A 13,985-nucleotide genomic window follows, 5' to 3' on the forward strand; every position below is an offset into this window, starting at 1 on the left:
CAGTATGTATTAGGTCCAACAAACCCTCACCCCTCTCACAAGTTCCAGTGAAGGGTGATTTTGTCATCTTTCCAAGTAGACAAGATTCACAATTATCATCCGATTTAAGGTCAAATGATTCCAAGACTCCACTCTTTTGGAGTTGGCCTATGCGTTTCTTGTTTACATGTCCAAGACGACAATGCCACAATGATGCTTTATCTAGGCTAGTAGAAGAATCAATATACAACACATTATTTCCTAAATTGTCTACAATCGACACAGTTTCATACACACCATCACAAGGTAATGCTTTAAAATAAAACACATTATTAAAGAAAGCATTAATACCACCACATTCATTATCAAACGAAAAGGTAAAACCTTGTTTGTACAAAGCATGAAAAGAAATAATATTCCTCACCATTTCAGACGAGTACACTCATTTATTCAAATCTAATTTTAACCCATTATTGAGCAACAAAGTATAAACTCCAATCTTGGAAACAGGTGAAGCCTTCCTATTCCCCATGATTAAGTTTATCTTCCCGTGCTCCACATCCTCACTTCTTCTTAGGCCCTGCAAATCAGAACATATGTGAATACCACATCCTGTATCAAGCACCCAAGAGTTAGAATATGTTGAGTAATTAGACAATATAGTGTAAATACCTGCATGGGTGGGTTTCACTTTCCCATCCTTTAGATCCTGCAAGTACTTAGGGCAGTTTCGCTTCCAGTGTGCCTTTTCATGGCAATAAAAGCATTCAGCATCCTTGGGAATGGCAGAAGGAGTGACAGAACCGCTCTTGGTCTTTGATGAGGAGCCTTCAAGAGACTTTCCCTTGGTACCCTTCGAAGGGTGCTTCCTCTTCTTCCCTTTGCCTTGCCCAATAGCCAAAACAGGGGTAGACGTTGGAGTAGGAGTAGTAGAGGTAACAACCGCCTTACCCTTAAGACCGGATTCCGCGGTCTTCAAGAGTCCTTGAAGCTTGCTGAGGGTAACTTCCTCCTTGTTCATATGATATGTCATTCGAAAATGATCATAACAAGAAGGCAAGGAGTGCAAAATGATGTCAATTGCCAACTCCTCAGGGATGTTAACATTCAGCTTCAGCAAACGGTCCACATACCTTTGCATCTTTTGCATGTGGCCCGTGACGGATTCACCGTCCTTCATGCGGGTAGTTATTATGGAGGAGATTATTTCATACCGCTCCTGACGAGCACTCTGATGGTACCTTTCCATCAGGTCTTGGTGCATCTCAAAAGGGTAGAAATCTTCATATGACTTTTGGAGCTCGGCTGTCATCGTGGCCATCATGATACATGCCACCTTAGTAGCATCTCTCTCATGAGTCCTGAATTCAGCGATCTCCTCAGGAGTAGCAGTAGACTCATCAAGTTCTTTTAACTCCATATCGAGGACATATTCCTTGTCCTCATAACGAGTAACCATCCTGATGTTCCTAATCCAATCCATGAAGTTGGAACCATGAAAGATGACCCTCCCACAAAGATTCATGAGAGAGAAAGAACCAGTTGGGTTAGAGCCAGAAGCATTAGTGTTGGAAGACTTCTGAAAGAAGAGAGTAAGTTTAGATTAGATATTTAGGATCCTTAATAAGACACCCAAATGTAATATTAAGGCTAGGATCCAATCACAATATATTACACTTAGAAGAGGGATGCCGTAATCTAAGTAATAATATATTTGAAAGGTAGGTGAATGACGATTCACCAATTTCCACCATGAAAATGAAATGATTTATTGGGTTTAATTGGATTTGAAATTCCTAGATTCTTTTGAGATTCATTGAACTTTTCAATGGCATGTTTCAATCTCGATTGTGCCCTTCAAGTTTTGTGACTGGGATGCCGATGATCACAAAACAAGGTGTGAATAACCATGCTAATTCACTTGGTACCCTTAATATTATCACCTAATCAATGTGCCAGTTAACCACACACGCTCCATTGATCTATGACAAACATTAAGTCACCCTTCGTGATTCTTACTAGTCCTAGTTAGTGTGCCGGTTAACCACTCACGCTCCACCAACGACTTGGTAAGGTACAAAGTGTGAATTCCATGGACTAGCACCATGTTCACATTTTTCCTAAAATAACTAAGATTAGGAATTAAAAGATTTTAGTTACTTTATAATGTTCATTATACTTTTAATGAGGATTTAAAGTCATTGTTCTACCCGTTCGGCTAACGACCCTCCACCGATCAAGCAAGCGGTGGGTGAGAATGGACACCCATTAAGTCGCCATTTTATAGGCAACAACCTTATACCCACCTTATAGACCGGCTTCGTGAATGAGGCCTACTAACGGTAAAACGACTTATTCTTATACATATATATAATAATTAACCATTAATGTTATAAATAGTATAAGGGTTAAATTTTAACTATTAAAACTCTAAGGGTTGGAATTAAAGTTTATTAAAGTGTGTGAAACTTTACAAATTCCAAAACTTGAGGGAAAGTTTTGTAACTTTGCAAAACTCTTCATTTCATAACTTATGAATTAAAGGTTCATAAAAATGAAGACTCTTCATTTTCATGTAACTTATGTGTTTTAAGTGTGTGTTAAATAAGAGTGACCTTTGGAAATCCATAACTTGAGGACAAATTATGGACTCCATTAAAACACATAAATGATCAAGAATTAATTCTAAACAATTCAGCAAATAATTCCTATCATTTTCTAAATTCATAAGAACATGAACATGATCATCAAAAATTCAAGAATTATATGAACACATAAAATCATGGAATTTTGATATATGCTATTGAAAATAGATTAGAACAACCATTACACCAACTAAAATAAGTTTTATAACACCAAAACAGTTTAGGGTAATGTTTCTAGTCCATTTCCAGCAGCAAAAGTCGAAAATATGCACTCTTTCGATCCTACTCGTCGAGTGCATGAACTTACTCGTCGAGTAGGTTGAAGTTTGCCTTGGACTCGTCGAGTCCACCATGCAGACAGCAACGATTTCGACTTTTTTCACTATTTTGCATCAAGTATCAAACAAGCAAGCCTAGGCTCTGATACCACTATTGGGTTTTGAGCAATCTAACACTTCCTAAGTGTGCATGCAACCCTAATAAACCTTGGATCTACGTTTGTCTAAATACATGCAAAATAATAAAATTTTCCAAGGTTTATAACCTATCTAACATGGCATGGGGAACATTTCAACATAAAAGAGTTAGAAGAGATTATATACCTTTTGATGAGTTTGGTTCTAAGGAGTTTGAGGGCCAAGCACCAATAGTGTGAATGCCTCAAATGGAATCACAAAACACCACAAACTCTTGGAAAACTTTGAGAGAGTATACACACTTGTATAAAATCGGCCACACACAAGCACACACACACTAGTTCACTAGTTTCCTCTTAGGCTCCATTTCATGCTCCATAAGCATGCTTATATAGTGTGCATGATTAGGGTGAAACCCTAATAACCCATGTCTTTTCCTTTCCAAGGATCCATGGGTTAAAAGCTCCATGGATCATCCATGGACTTCCACATAAGCCTAGCCCATTAACAAATGAGTATTAGCCCACACTATATAAAACAAATAGCCCATAATCTAATTAGTCTTCCTTTTAATCTCTAAATTAATTCATAATTAATTTAAGACTAAAACTAATTAAATAACGTAACTTCATATTAATATATTATAACTCATAATATATTAATATACATATGTGTATAACTCTCATAAAATTATCCATAATAGTTTGGATGAGATGCAACCCAAATGGACCATTCCGGTCGGGTCAAGTATATACCAAATAAGTTATGGACTTAGACACCTTATCCAACACTTCGGACTCGGCGATTCGAGTCGCGAGTCCCCGACTCTTCCCCTTTGAGTGATTCCGAGTGGGAACCAGTGAATAGTGGAATGGACTCAGTGAGTTAGAGGTTAGACTCAGTAATGGAAGGACTCGACGAGTTGTTTATACAACTCGGCGAGTCCAAGGCATTCTTCTTAAGATTCAAGAACAACTCGTCGAGTTGTTCATACAACTCGGCGAGTCGGATGCATATGACCTGAGTGTTGGAATAGAATGGGAACTCGTCGAGTATATGCCATACTCGACGAGTAGCAGCGAGCAGGGTTGAGAAATGAGAGTAGAGACTCGGCGAGTGGCGGCCCAACTCGGCGAGTCAGGTCAACTGTAAGTTGACTTTGACCAGGAGAGTTGACTTTAGCCAGGGGTAAAAGAGTCATATTACCCCAATGCAGTTATTAGTATTTGATTGAGTATATTTGTGGAATTGTAGCCGGGGAGATACCGGAGCAGCAGCAGATAGTTTCCAAAGCCACACACTCAGCAGCCAGATCACGATGTGAGTTTCCTTTTAGTAGGAACGGGTCTAAGACCACAATGCCAGCCCGTTTAGCTAGTAGTAGTTTCCGGACTTCGATCCGATGCAGATTTTAGTATGTTTGATGCCTTCGTGGCTCAGACAGGATTTCTGTGTTATGTGTTCCGGGTTACAGCCCGATGCAGTATGCTATTTATGTGCTCATACTAGTTGATATGCTTATGTTATGCTATGTTCAGTAGTTCTGAACTTTTGTCCGATGCAGTCAGTTCCGGACTTCAGTCCAATGCAGTTAGTTTCGGACTTCGGTCCGATGCAGTTAGTTCCGGACTTCGGTCCGATGCAAACAGTTCCAGACTTTGGTCTGATGCAGGAGGCGAGGCCTCAGTAGTTCCGGATTTCAATCCGATGCAGAGGGCAAGGCCCTAGTTAGTTCTGAACTTCGGTCCGATGCGGTTTTCAGACTTCGGTCTGATGCAGTGGGCAAGGCCCAGTATGTGTTTATATGTATTGTATGGTATGTGGTAGTTTGGGGGAGCTGACTAAGCTTCGTGCTTACAGTTTCAGTTTTGGTTTCAGGTACTTCCGCAAGCAAAGGGAAGAACTCGGGTTGATGGCATCGCACACACCACAACTTCAGTTGTCCTGGGAGTTGTTTTTAGTTTTTCATAGATGGGATTTGATACAGTATTGATACAGTTTACTCATAACACTTTGCTATTGTTTTTGAGATATTGACGTACGAGTTTTACCTTATGATATTATCATGGTGTTTTTAGTAATTATTAAACAAAAAAATTTTTGGTCGTATTTTGGGATGTTTCAGTTAGCAGGTTATTATCATAGGTTCATTCAGGATTTCTCCAAGATTGCCTTTCCTTTGATTCACTTAATGAAGGAGAGTGTGGATTTCCATTAGGGGCCTAAGCAGTAGGCTGCATTCGAGACACTGAGACAGAAGTTATGTGAGGCACCAGTATTAACCCTTCCATAGGGTGCTGAGGATTTCATGGTATTTATGATGCGTCGATCACAAGTTTAGGGGGGTGGTACTCATGTAGCGGGGCAGGTTCATTGCATATGCATCCAATAAGTTGAAGCCTCATGAGTTTAGATACCCGACACATGAATTGGAATTGGGGGAAGTTGTGTTTCCCCTCAAGATTTGGCGACACTATCTTTACCGGGTTCATTTTACCATATACACGGATCACAAGAGTTTGAGATATCGTATAGATTAGCTTAATATGAACATGAGGCAACACGGATGGCTAGATGTAGTCAAGGATTACGAATGTGAGATTCTTTATCATCTAAAGAAGGGCAATGTGGTCGTAGATGCTTTGAGTCATAAGGTGGATAATGCTCCTATTCGAGAGCTCTGTTTAAGGATGAACATTGATTCATCACTCCTGGATGTGACCACGGAGGCTCGGGTTGAGGGAATTAGGATGAAGAATTTGAAGAAGGAGAAGATCAGGGGTCAAATTAGTAAATTTTCCACCAGTAGTCATGAACTTATGACCTAGTGTGGCAAAGTATGGGTCCTAAATTTTTAGACGGGTCTGACATACATTGATGGAGGAGGCACACAAATCTAAGTTTCCTATTTACCATGGAGCCACAAAGATGTATCGAGACTTGAGACTAATCTGTTGGTGGCTATTCATGAAGCGAGATATAACATGGTATGCGGAGAGATGCTTGACATGATGGATGGCCAAGGCAGAGCACCAGAGGCCGCATGGCAAGCTGCAACCTTTGGAGATACCCATGTGGAAATTGGAGAAAATCACCATGGATTTTATCACCAATTCGCGAAGGACAACCAAGGGATTTAATGCCATTTAGGTTATTGTTTATTCTATGAACAAGAGCGCCCATTTTCTTGCCATTCGAGAGAGTTCAAAGGCCAAGAATTGGCCTACGTATCATTGTCCACAATGGTGTACCCGTTTCTATCATTTCTGACCGTGATGTGAAGTTTACTTCTCGGTTTTGGAAAAGATTTCATGATGAGATGCGTACGATACAGCACTTCAACATTGCTTATCACCCTTAGACTGATGGTTAGAGTGAGTGGACTATTCAAGCGCTCGAGGGTATATTGAGGGCATGTGTCATTAATTTCAGTGGGAGCTGGCACTCCTACCTTCCCCTAGTCGAGTTTTCATACAATAATAACTATCATTCTAGCATAAGGGCACCAATGTATGAGCTGCTATATGCGAGGAAATGTCGTGCTCTAGTTTTTTGGGGAGAGTTCGGCTACAGGTTCGTGAGGAGGACTGAAGTGGTCCTCCTGATGACGACGCTTATTCAACAGATCAGACAGAGGTTACAAATAGCACGGAGCCGATAAAAGAGTTATGCTGATAGAAGACTATCTAAGATGGAGTTTCATGTTAGGGATATTGAATAATTGAAGGTATCAACCTGGAAGGATGTTATGCACTTCAGGAAGAGGGGAAATTTGGGCCCCTAATTTATCAAACCTTTTCTAGTATTGGTCGGGTTAGGAAAGGTGGCATAGTGTTTGGATCTTCCTGAGGAGCTTAGTCAGATTCATATCACCTTCCATGGTTCTCAGCTTTTAAAGTGAGTGTTTGATGATTCGGTAGTGGTTCCATTAGATGACATTCATGTTGATGAGCACCCGAATTATGTAGAAAGGCCGGTAACGATTCTGGATAGGAAAATGAAGGCCTTGCGCAACAATGTTGTGCCTTTAGCCAAGGTGTAGTCTCAACATTGGAAAGGTTCCGAGTAGGATTGATAGCACGATGCAGAGATGCATGATCGTTACCCAGATCAATTTTCATCCGAGGATTTCGAGGACAAAATATAGCTCAAATGGGGGATAATTGTAACCTAGATACGAATATCACTAATTCTTAGTCTTGTATGTATGGAGACTAATGATAGTCTAGATTCCTTACTAATCCTAATGTCTACATCAAGATCTATCAAGTAAAGAACAACCATGTAGGATCACATCGGAGGTAGGGTCATTTTGGTATACGGAGTATACTGTTTGGAAATGCCACTTGAAAAACCTCACTAAATCCAGCCTAGACATCATCCCCGTAAGAAGATCAATAAGTATAATAACTTGGAAGTACTAATAAATATTAATTATAGGTTCATAATAATGACTATGACTATCATTAAAAGTTACAGCCTAGACATCATCCCCGAACCTTTTTTCAGTCAACGTAAGTCAAAACCCGTTAAATAAAAATTTTGAATTTTATTTATTTTTTCAATTTTGTCAAGCTCATAAGGGTTAAAAACAAATTAGTGTACATGAATCTAATATATATATAAGTGTTGGGACGAAAATTGTGCGAAAAATCAAGTTTTCTTTGAAAATCAGCCAAGTATCGTTCATCCCAGTGTTTATGGCCGCAAACATGTTTACGACCGTAAACCGTTCACGGTCTGGGGACCCCACCTCCGACCGTAAACCCAACCTATATATATTCTTACCCTCATTTCTACAAGGCTGTCCAAAAACATTACTTTCTCTCACTAAAACCACCAACCGAAAACTCAAGAAAATCATCCAAATCCACCTTGGAACTTGTTTTGGAGCATCAAGCATTCATCATTCCATAAAATCAAGCACTCTTCATTCTTGATTTCATGGCCGTGAACCTTCAAATCTTCATATCTTCAAAGGCTGAAATTAGTTCACGGCCGTAAACCATTCAGGGGCCGTAAACCATTCAAGGATTGATTACGGTATACATTACTACTTTCTGAATACAAGAAATACGTATAGATTCAAGTACAAGTGAAAATTACATTACACGTAAACTAGTTAATACAAGGTTGTGAGACATCACTTCAATTGTACCCTTCGGGGTGCGGGCTAAATCCTATCATAGTATAACCAGAGTCTCCTGGAGGGAGAGCGTGAGATTTGTGAATAGATCTATTTGGGATTTACTATCCCAGACCTAAACTGCTAGCTACAGTTAGTCAGACATATCTGGGATGACAAATATCATAACGTCCAATGCCTAAAGAACATCGTAGAGGTCACTAGGTCATATCCATCATGGTTATACGAACTCACAACAATATAAACTAACTTTTCATTTACGGGATTTCATTCTTCAATGGTTTTATTTGAAGTAATAATACTAATATACATACTGGTGATAGCCAAAGTTTTCATACAATGCATTACTTACATTACTGGTGGTAACCAGGGATTTCATACAATTACATTCATACACAAAAAAAGAATTCAATAACGAACTTACAATTGGTCTTAGGGTTTGAGACTACCTTTTAACTAAAGAAAATATTGGATTTTCTTGGAAACATACAAACTTTTCATAGATTCATGAACAAGTTTTCATTACAAAATCATGCTTATGAATTCACCACCTTAATGCTGATAGTCTTTCAAAATCGCTTGTATTCTCAGGAAATCTGTAGACAGGTACTTCCGCAGCCCTTTGAAAAGATGGAGCGTATAGAGTCACGTCTTTTATATTTTTCTATACTTTTGATGTATATAAATATGAAAATCAAACTAATGTAAATACCTTATCTAAATTCAATGTAATGGTTGTGTTTACTTTGATTACTATGATACAATTTTTGTGATACTATACATGACGTCCTCCATCCCCGAACGTTAAGTTTCCGCCATTTTGGTTTGGGGGTGTGACAGATTGGTATCAAAGCCATTGTTTATAGTGAACTAAGTATACTAAATCTTACATTGTATACAACTGTAAACACTAAAGTGGTCGAAGTGCTCTGAAACTAAAGGTATACTTTTAAAATTTAAGTATTTTACAAGAAGTATACAAATATACATACATACTAAAAACTGTATCATAATAAGAACTTCATAAAAGTATTTAGGATGAGTTGGGCACTACGGTTAAACCTGAATTGTTATGTAATCATATCTGAGGCCAATATAACCTGATCAACTATATTCTTCTGAGATATGATCAACATGTGTTTGGGAGTGACTGTAGTGTCGTGACAAGTCTAAAACTCACGAAATTCGATACTAATGAAGCACATAGTCAAAATACTATAGCAGTATTTTATAACTCTATAACACTGCACATAATTGTTACAAGTAGTACAAATCTCCACAAATGAAAGACCTGCAATTCCTTGTTTATGTTAGTAAACCTTTATTGTAGATCTCTATTAATGTTGTAGGATCAAGATATTATGCCTTTAGGATTGAGATATATCTTTTTCAAAAATATCTGACTCATGACCAATATAGAAGGCTTATCATCATTTTTTCCCTTGTATCTTTTAGAGAAAGATGCCTCCTAAGAAGAGACCCAATAGAAAGAACAACGATCCTCCAACGAATCCGCCACCGCCGCCACCTCCTCAATACGACCCAGCTGTCTTCCAAGCAGCTGTGATAGCCATCGTGGCTGCTGTAATGTCCCAAATCAACGCCAGCGGTACAAGTGGGACGGGTAGTGGTGCCCCAACGTCCAACCTAAGTGACAGTCATGGTCACAAAAGGGAGTATACATACAAAGATTTTTCGAATGCTAAGCCGCGGTCTTTCGATGACACTGGAAGTGTCATTGCCCTAACCCGATGCGAGAAGACAGAGTCGAACTTTGAGATATGTGCTTGCCCCGAATCTAGCAAGGTGAAGTTTTCAGCGTGCACCTTCACCGACAGAGCACTAACTTGGTGGAATGTCCAAGTCAAATCCATAACTCTTCCGGTGGCTAATGTCATGAGTTGGGAGGATCTGAAAGAATGGATGCTCGCTGAGTACTGTCCAGAAGGGGAGATGCAGAAACTAGAGCAGGAGATCTGAAATTTGAAGATGAAAGGCTCCGACATTGCTGCTTACACTGAGAGATTCAGTGATCTTGCTCTTTTCTATCTGGTAATGGTCACCCCGGAGAGCAAGAAAGTAGAAAGATATATATGGGGATTAACACCCCAACTTAGGGGAATGTCTTGGCTGCCAATCCGCTAACATTTGATAGTGCCAAACGATTGGCACAAACATTGATTGACCATGAGGATCGTCAAGATCCTGAACCAGGTGCCCACGAACCATCCAAGGAGAGCAGTGGGAAGAAAAAGTTCTGGAACAAGCGCAAGGGCAAGTCTTCGTAGGAGCCCACCAAGAAACAACAAATTGTGACAGTTCATGCTGCTACCACTCCTGCCGTTGTTCCCGTAACTCAATCACATGCCAATAGATATGATGGAACCCTCCCATGGTGCCAAAAGTGTAACTTCCATCATCACTGGCAGTGTCGTGAGATGTTGTGCAACAACCGTGGCAAAAAGGGGCACACAACTCGTTTTTGCAAGACCCAAGTCAACCAACTAACCAGGCTCCTGGAGCTGGAGTGAGCCAAGCCTGTTATGGATGTGGTGAGAAAGAGAAATTGCCTAAAGGAAACAGCTGGTAACACAGAGAGAGTGCTAGCCATGGTCCAAGAGGAAGCATTCGTTGATCCCACCGTAGTTATGGGTACGTTCCTACTCGACAACTCTTATGCATGCATTCTTTTTTATTCTGGTGCAGAGAGAAGTTTTGTTAGCCATGCATTTAAGCATCTACTCAAGCATAAATCCCAACCTCTAACTGAAACATTTACTGTCGAGATGGCTAACGGTAAGAAAGAGAGCACTGACGACGTATTCATAGGTTGTACCCTTACATTGAACGATTATTCCTTTCCCATGGATCTTATGCCGGTCTCCATTAAGAGCTACGATGTCATTATCGGCATGGATTGGTTAAGTCTTCATCGTTCTAATATCCTTTGTTTCGAGAAGGCCATTCGCCTCAATCTGCCTAATGGCGAAGCTCTCATCATTTATGGCGATAAACTCAGCTTAAACCCTCGTATCATTTCTTGCATCAAAGCCCAGAAATATCTTCGAAAGGAGTGTCATGCATTCCTAGCCGATGTTGTTAACGAGAAACAGGAAGTTAAAGATCTCAAAATCATCCCCAAAGTCTGCAACTTTCCTGATATTTCCCTCGAAGATCTTCCTGAAATTCCTCCCAAGTGCCAAGTCGAGTTCCGAATCGACTTAATCCCCGGAGCTACCCCCGTAGCTAAATCCCCTTACCGTCTAGCGCCGACAGAAATGCAAGAGTTATCCAGCCAGCTCAATGAACTACTCAACAAGGGATTCATCAGTCCAAGTTCCTCACCCTGGGGAGCTCCGATCTTATTTGTGAAAAAAAAGATGGGTCCTTTTGAATGTGCATAGATTTATCACGAACTGAACAAGCTTGCCTTCAAAAACCATTACCCTCTTCCTCGAATCGACGACCTCTTCGATAAACTTCAAGGAGCTAGCTACTTCTCAAAAATAGACCTAAGATCAGGGTACTATCAATTGCGAGTCCATGAGGGGGATATTCCTAAGATAGCATTTCAGACTCGGTATGGTCACTATGAGTTTGTAGTGATGCCCTTTGGTCAAACCAACTCACCGACGATATTCATGGATCTGATGAATCGGTTGTGCCACCCCTTCCTAGACAAGTTCGTAATAGTATTCATTGATGATATACTTGTCTATTCTCAAAGTGAGGAAGATCATAGACATCACTTGAGGCTAGTGCTAGAAACTTTAATGGCGGATAAACTATATGCAAAACTCTCTAAGTACGAATTCTAGATCAGAAAGGTAACTTTCCTCGGTCACGTGGTTAGCGAGGAAGGCATACACGTGGACCCTTCCAAAATCAAGGCGATCGAGACAGCTGTTGTCTACTAGGATGCAATCAACCCTAAATCGTGGAGCTTGGCTGTAAACCCACTTCAATCGAGTCTCGGTAACATTCCTTAACCAAAAGCAAGTGTTTTCTAACACTTTAACTAATGGTTTCGCTAATTTAAATGTAAATATGTGTTTAATTATTATTAGGATTTCCGTTAATTGTCGCCTACATCAATTCGAGGGTCCTCATTTCTAGTCTCGTTGTTTGGCACATACACGCAACCAACTGTGAGTTCCTAACCCTATGCTTTTACTATTTTAATGTTTTCAGGGGGGAAATACAAGCCAAACGCAGATAGTTTTTGTGAACTTATACACATAATTTCAGGGGGAAATACAAGCCAAAGTCATGCAATTGATACAACCAAAAGATCACTACATTTTATAAAGTATTTAGATATTTTATCCCTTTTGTAACATGATGAGCATAAGGTAAGCTTTCAATTCACAACTATAATTGCATAGTTTTCAGAACAATACGTGAACCGAGTACTTAACACACATGCCAACTATAATAGGTATAGTTTGGGATTTCAATACACAGTTTTACCATCTCATGATTATACATTAAAAATCATATAAATTATGACATACAAAGTTTACGGTATACATTACTACTTTCTAAATACAATACATACGTATAGATTCAAGTATAAGTGAACATTACATTACACGTAAACTAGTTAATACAGGGTTGCGAGACATCTCTTCAATTGTACCCTTCGGGGTGCAGGCTAAATCCTATCATAGTATAACCAGAGTCTCCTGGAGGGGAGCATGAGATTTGTGAATAAATCTATTCGGGATTGACTATCCTAGACCTGAACTGCTAGCTACAGTTAGGCAGACATGTTTAGGGTGACAAATGTCATAACGTCCGACGCCTGAAGAACGTCGTAGAGGTCACTAGGTCATATCAAGCATGGTTATACGAGCTCACAATAGTATAAACTAACTTTTCGTTTATGGGATTTCATTCATTAATGGTTTTATTTTAAGTAATAAAACTACTACATATACTGGTGATACCCAGGGCTTTCATACAATGCATTACTTACATTACTGGTGGTAGCCAGGGATTTCAAACAAGTACTTTCATACACAAAAACATAATTCAATAACGAACTTACAATTGCTCTTAGGGTTTGAGACTACCTTTTTACTAAAGAAAATATTGGATTTTCTTGGAAACATACAAACATTTCACATATTCATCAATAGGTTTTCATTACAAAATCATGATTATGAACTCACCAGCTTAATGCCGATACTCTTTCAAAATCGCTTGTATTCTCAGGAAATCAGTAGACAGGTACTTCCGCAGGCCTTTGAGAAGACGGAGCGTATACAATCACGTCTTTTATATTATGATATACTTTTGATGTGTATAAATATGAAAATCAAACCGATGTAAATACCTTATATAAATTCAATGTAATGGTTGTGTTTACTTTGATTACTATGATGCAATTATTGTGATACTATACATGACGTCCTCCACCCCCGAATGTTTCTGCCGCTTCGGTTTGGGGATGTGAAATGGATGGTCTGGAAGGTTTCCTAAGTGTGGGGGATTAGTCTCCATGTCATGGCGTTTGACAAATTCACGACAATTTTGTCTTATTATCCCATGATGTGGCATATGCTTGTCCATGTCGTGGCAACCGACTATTGGCTTTTTAACCATTGTGTCACACCCCTAAACCTGAACGGCGAAACATTCGGGGGCGGAGGACGTCATATTCAGTATCATAACAATTGAATAGTAAAGAAAGTACACACCACCATAACATATATTTGAAAAGTTTACATGATTGTATCGATTACATGTTTAAAAGTCAAATACATCATGATGAAATCCAAAAGATGATGTTAACGC

This window comes from Lactuca saligna, chromosome 7 (assembly GCF_052625555.1).
Source record: "Lactuca saligna cultivar CGN05327 chromosome 7, ASM5262555v1, whole genome shotgun sequence".
Classification (NCBI taxonomy): domain Eukaryota; kingdom Viridiplantae; phylum Streptophyta; class Magnoliopsida; order Asterales; family Asteraceae; genus Lactuca; species Lactuca saligna.